This window comes from Engraulis encrasicolus, chromosome 11 (assembly GCF_034702125.1).
Source record: "Engraulis encrasicolus isolate BLACKSEA-1 chromosome 11, IST_EnEncr_1.0, whole genome shotgun sequence".
NCBI lineage: Eukaryota > Metazoa > Chordata > Actinopteri > Clupeiformes > Engraulidae > Engraulis > Engraulis encrasicolus.
In genome coordinates, this window is record NC_085867.1 from 39,131,116 (window position 1) to 39,138,073 (window position 6,958).

Consider the following 6,958-nt stretch of genomic DNA (forward strand, 5'->3'; position numbering starts at 1 on the left):
AAGCTGGGATGTTTTAAATGGTGGGCCATCTACTCATAAATACTATAAATCAATAGTTCAAATAAATTGCTGTGGTAACAAAATGTCTGACAACAATAAAACTAACACCATTAGATTCAGTGACCCTGAAAATGTTGGTTAAGCAGTTAAAATCAATGTTCTAACTTATTCAGAAGCTGAGAAATGACAAAATATAGGTTTTTCGGACGCCATTTTGAAAAATCCAAGATGGCCGCCACCTGTGCAAATGGAAACATTGTTTTTCTGATTGCTTATACTATCTACTTTTCAAAAATGTATAGTTTTCCAAATCCCCATAAAAATCCAGCAAAAATACATAATGAACTTGACTAAATGTTGCATGTGAAGTGAAATGCCTTGCCATTAGCCTATATATTCCTGGGAACATCGTGTGTGCCTCATTTGACTTATCTGTAGCTTATTGTGTTGTTATAGAGGTGCCATTCCAGTGAGATTTCCACAAAGAGAAGTGTCAAGATAAAAACAGATGCACCATGTACCCTTCCAACCTCAACACCAGTACAACCAAGGTCAAGTAAAACATCCAGGTTAGAGGAGGAAGAGGACAGCATCACAACACCACCTGACCCCTTGATATCTGGCATTTGGAGAAAGGTAAGTGTCTTGAGCTGATCAATGTTTATAAACAGAATGTTTGGATGCACATAGACCTAACTTGCTTTTTGTGTCGTCTGATCAGTGTTCAGCAAGTTACTGAAAAGCTGCAATACATTACCGATTACACGTTACTGTCATTTAAAAATAATCCCTCACATAATAATATTACTAAATGTATGTAGGCCATTACAGTTATTTTGCATTACTTCAGTTACTTTAGCCAAAATATTTGCCAAAATATGGATCTGGTGATTTACAAAAGTAATGCATTACATTGTGGTTTCCGAACTTTTTTCCATGTGCACCCCCTTGTACATTTCAATGTGGTTTGCGCAACCCCTAAGTGATGGTCCTCTTGTGGTAGGCCACGCACCCCCAGGGGTGCTCACACCCCAGTTTGGGAAACCTGGCCGTAATTAATTACTTTTGTAATGTGTTACCCCCAACACTGCGTTTGATTTGGTGCACATTGTGTTTGTCTTTCAGAGCACATCACAGTCGTCTGTGTGGCACCCCCTCGCTGCACGCCAACACCCAAACCAAGCCACCTCCACCACCGGTCAGATTATCTCGGTATGCACAGCAGTCTGAGGGGACATTATGTACATATCGATATATCAAAAACATACCTAGACTAGTGGTATGAGACATGTTATGTGCTTGGGAAGTGAGGTGCACTACTGCTGTTCTAAGCCTTAGCTCTCTGCATGGCTAAGGGATGGTACGGTCATTGGCACTCGATGTCACATATGCTGCCTACCCTTGGCCTACATATTCGTGAGAACTTTGTGTGTGCCTTATTTGGTTGCTGAAAATCAAGTCTGCACACTAAGCTCCCATTTCACTTATTTAGTGTGATGGTATGATTCTAACATTAATTATTTTGCTATTGGATTTGTGTTTATTGTTACAGCTGAAGATGTGTACAGTACGCTCCTGCCTGCATCCTACCACCACAAGTTCACCCCAGAGGATCTGCTGTCGACAACCATTGTGATATCGTTGCAATTATGAAACACACTTAATAAATGCTAATACATCACATCACACACATTTTGTTTCTGAATTGTTTTTCAATATTGGTAACACACTGTTGTTACAACATCTGTTTAGGTCAGGGGTGGGGAACCATGTCAAACCATGTTTACGCCCCCTCAGGCCATCTTATCCTCTCCCCAATATAATTTTAATGTTGTACAGCTTCACGTGAAATATGACATATTGTGTGAAGGCATCTTAGAAATTACATCAGCAATATAATTAAGTTATATTCTAGGTACCAAGAGAAGGTGGGGTCTGTTGTAAAGCTGGCCACCTTCAATATAGGCCAAAAAAGCTGGGGGGAATCCTGTTTTGTGTTCATAGTACGGCCCTTGGAGGACTTACATGGTTGTTGAAGGACTTTGAAGTGGCCCCTCAAATGAAAAAGGTGCCCTACCCCTGGTTTAGACGAATGGCCAGACAAATGTTAAGAATTGAAGTAATGCATGCATTTCTTAGAAGTGGGAAAGAACGTCCACATAATGATTTGCACGTTTAGAAAGCACACATGTGAGAAGACACTGAAGTCAAGATTTCACTTTAATCTGAATTTCAAGTACTCAAAATACCAGATGGTGTAATGGTCATACTGTATTACCTATGCTTTACTAACTGAAAGGTTTTGGGTTGCCTACCGTTTACTTAAGTAATATGATTGAGATTCATAATACACAGGACGAGATGGTTTACTGTCCATTGTGCCACTAGATGTTAAGCTGCATGAGTTGCCTTGATGTTGAGAGTGGCGTGGAGGTCGTAACGTCCGTCAATTTTGGGACACATCATCAGTAGTGTTCCTTTGAATCAGGGGGTGTTTCGGCCTTTTAACACTAAACACCCTCATCAAAGGTGGCCAGCTACAGGGTGATCAAGCCTGAGCCTGTGCCCATGCCCAATCACAAGTCCGTTGGACTATGCACGGCAGGGGTGTCCATTCCCCTGAGTCAGACCTGGAGCTGACCGCATACCTGGGTGGGAGAGAGGGCATTGGGGGGTTTTGGGGTGCTAGTGGGTGGGACCAGATGTTCTATGAGCCCAGCAAGGGTCTCCGCTTTGCCCAAATCCACTGGCTGCTTCTTTCTGCTGCTTGGATTTAAGAATGAGAAGGGTTTTTTTTATTCTGAATTTTCTCGAAAACTGGGGGGAGGGGGGTCATGACTGCTTGACTGCAATCTTCACTCTGGATGACTGCTTGACGATGAGGAGCCTTTCTTCAACTTCCATGGTTTGTTTGTGCCTGTCAAACGGAAAGGTTTAATTAATTGTTTTGCACGTTATTTGTAGAGGGATTTATACACAGCAGCTGTGGGTAAATATGCTAAATGTCCGTATAGGGGGTTAACTTGGTGTGTCAGACAAACATTCCTAATAATATTTAACGTCAATGGTCGCAGATGTTAAAATATTCAACGTGAAACTGAACATCCAAGGGCTCTCGCCTGCACAACTTCAATGATGCTACTGAGATAGGGCCTACATTGCAGACTTGGATAATAGTTTTCGGCCAAATAATACGAAGACCCCAAATAGCATGGGCTATATGCACTTTCCGTGTACAGTTCAGTTTGCAACTGTACAATGCCGTTACAAGGTGCTGAAGTTAAGTAAGTTAGATCTAATGCCATTTGGCTGGCTCAGGTTAGCCGCTAAGCTAAATAATATTACCGTATGATGGTTTCATAAGCCTTTAAGATTTCGTTGGCCCTAGTACCATTTCATAAATATCATATTGGTATTCTCCACACTTACCGATCACCAGTTGTATTTCAACTTGCGTTGGTGGTTTTGTGACAATCAAGGTTTTCGGTGTTGACTATTTCCACAGCTGAGAACTTGTTTTAATATCTTGAGACGCCATGACATATTTTCATCTCTGACGATGCGGCAGCATCGGGTGGGAGGGCGGGACATATGACTTCAAGTAGGTGTTTTCGGATTGGCTGGCGCTGTCAGCGATGTCGACCTATCGGCAATGTAGCTCAACGTTGCCAAGGTGATTATTTCACTTCCGTATTTTGGAGGCGGAAGCAAATCAGCCGCGGTTGCATCAAAACCGTTGAATGGAGTTCTATGGAACCACCTTCTCCCCTTATGTAGACCTCCTTGGTCCCACGTTATACAAAGGCTAAGTGCAGTATCTACGATTTTTCTACATTTTTGAGGTCAAAGGTCATATTTTTTAAACTTTTCTTTTTCTATAAAAAATTCCTTCCTATAAATGCATTATTTAAAAGCATCACCACTGTTGTACCTGCAACCTGCTTGGCTGGCCAGTAGGAAAACTTTAAGGTCACTTTTCTCAGTTTCAATGGTGGCGTAGTTACTGCGCTTAGCCTTTGTAGGGCAGAGTAGCAGTATGTGCGTGTGTGCTTGCGAGCGCATGGTGCCTGCTGACAGCAGGCTACACAGACGAGGGAGACAACCCTGCTGATCTTAAGCACCCCAGTTTACTTTAAACTTCATAAAAAAATAACACTAAGGACTTAAAAGATAGATAGCACAATCAACAGGATATGCCTTCATAATGATTTCAACCTTCCACTACCCCACATACACAAGGTGCCATTGCAAAGTAGTTTCGCGCATCACCAAATAACGGCACAATATGCAATGCTGGTTATGGAAGACGGTCCCGGCTACCATAAACATGGGAAAAGATGGAGACGGTGCATGAATGGAAACACAACATCCAAGACAACCATGACAACACATTAGTGACAGCCCACCGGTAAAACACAGATAGAGCTCTACACACGCACACAGAATCGCCCACTTATTTAGATGCATTTCTCCCCTCCCCTAGCTGACGACTCGAGTCCACTTTGTAACATAGCCAAGCTAACAGAAGAACTGAACTTATATTATGCTAACAGGAGAAACGGTAGATGATAAAAGCAACATGGAGTGGAGATGCTGTTAGCAAGTCAGCACAACTAGTTGTCAATTGGACAACACACAACTAAGTTATAACGCTGGGAATAACTAGCCTACAGCAATACCGCTGTCACAAATTACAAACTAGAATGGACACCGTTAAAAATGTGCCTCTTTCATTTAGCCAGACCCTGGACTATAAATGTGACAACAATTGGAGAATACCTGAAGGAGATTAGTGATATGAAATCTGTATACCGGTAATGTCACGGCGGACATTATTATAGGGAAACCTGCGCGTACCTTCTTCGTAGCATCTTCGAAATATTAGATAATATCCAAGGAGGTCTAATATCCATAGGATGTTCTTGCTAGCCAGTAGCCATCTCTATTCTTGGCGAATGAAGTGACTAAACTCATTTTATATTCCGCCTTCAAGAAAGCCAACAACGCATACTACTACAACATAGATAAGATGAGACCAAAAGGCCACGTTCGACTGACCAGCATGCATTTAATTTGAATTGGTAAGGGAATCAATCATATGGTAATTCCAAACAGAACGTTACCACTGGCGACTCGCGCTCCCTGTTTACATACAGCCAATGATAGTGTATGAAAATATATATCCCACAATTCCTGGCCGCAATGTAAAAAATAAAATGCACAAATATAGCGTTCATGTGTTACCTTTATTGCTATTTGAAACATTTGTCTGAATAATTTGACTGCCCATGTAATGACCTGTAGCAATATAGTAACTAAAAGTGCCCATTTGCAATTTATTTGATGGCTGCTCTAAATTCCCACCGTCTTGTGGGAGTGTGCCACGGTCTATAAATAGTGTCTGGACAAATAATGAGAGTACAATAGTTGCAGTGCGTATCCATTTTTTCGACTCGTAATCAAAGAGTATACAGACCTCTATGGTCGCGGGCCCCGGTGTGACTGCACCTGCTGCACCTGCTATAGTTACGCCACTGTGTAACCTCCTAAAACCAAAAAGCGCAGTATAATCGTTTTTTTATCTTTTTTTCTCAAACGGGACCAAGTTGGATCAATATTTTTTAACACAAGAAAAAGAAGGTATTTTAAAGCCAATTTCCCTGTCTAAACCCATTTTCGACCATTTTCAAGATATGAGTTCTGAAATTGTAGGGCAGTATTGGTTACAGTTCCCTGGAGCGGTGTGTGAATAGGTGCCTTGTTCAAGGGCACTTCAGCCATGGAAGGAGGAAGGGATATGTTTTGGTGGGGATTGAACCTACAACCCTGTGATCCACCATACAGTCTGACGCCCTAATTATTACACCACGGCTGCCACCAAGACTGCTAATACTCTCTCTTTTTTTAAATGTATTTTTTATGGGCTTTTTTGTCTTTATTTCAGATAGGACAGTGAAGAGCGACAGGAAGCGAATGTGGAGAGAGACGGGGCAGGGATGGCAAATGACCCAGGCCCAAATGTGGGGGGCTTAGCGCGCTGCGCCACAGCGCCCCCGAAACTGCTAATCAAGTCAAGTCAAGTCAAGTCAGTTTTATTGTCAATTTCTTTACATGCGCTGGTCATACAAAGAATTGAAATCATGTTTCTTACTTTCCCATGCAGACAGACATAGACTCTATACTCTAGATGTGGACATAGACAATTAGACATAGACAGTATACATACATTAAACCTAGAGTACCTATACAATACCCATACAGACATATAAAGTGCAAGACTGGGCAACAGCAGACATACATAGAACATATATTAAAAAGAGGTAGTGTTGTGCATTCCAGTTACGTCCTATTGTGACGATTCTGATATGGTAGCATTTTGAATAATAATAAATATAAAGTAAGCAATACTCTCATAGATCAAACCAAGTATGGTTGAAAGGGTGTCAGTTTTCGGAACATTACATTGCAAGGACAAATGAGAAGACTTTTCCTTTTTGCTGATGTAGGTTTTTTTATGAATGCTTTACGGTAAGAGAAGTTGACAATTTGTATGCTGCTCTGCTCACTGTCTGACAGAGAGGGAAGGATGAACAATTCTCAGGCGATCTTTTTTTCCTCCCTCCCTCACACAGCTGTTTTTGTCACGTGTGTGTGTGTGTGTGTGTGTGTGTGTGTGTGTGTGTGTGTGTGTGTGTGTGTGTGTGTGTGTGTGTGTGTGTGTGTGTGAGTGTGTGTGAATGTGCTTGCATGTCTTTAATGTGTGTGAACAGTGTGTGACTATGTGCATGCGTGTGTGTGTGTGTGTGTGTGTGTGTGTGTGTATGTGTGTGTGTGTGTGTGCGTGTGTGCGTGTGTGTGTGTGTGTGTGTGTGTGTGTGTGTGTGTGTGTGTTTTCGTGGCTGCTCTTATATGAAAATATTTGTGTTTGTTGAAGGAGACGTGAATGTTTGTTCACGGC

General features: G+C 41.9%; 1 long non-coding RNA gene across 1 annotated transcript; it reads left to right on the forward strand.

The window, feature by feature from the left end:
- The first annotated feature begins 414 nt into the window (after positions 1 to 414).
- LOC134458987 (uncharacterized) lies at positions 415 to 1,688 on the forward strand. The gene is made up of 3 exons (XR_010036726.1): positions 415 to 636; positions 1,126 to 1,212; positions 1,553 to 1,688. It is a non-coding gene; the product is annotated as an uncharacterized LOC134458987 (long non-coding RNA).
- Positions 1,689 to 6,958: the final 5,270 nt, after the last annotated feature.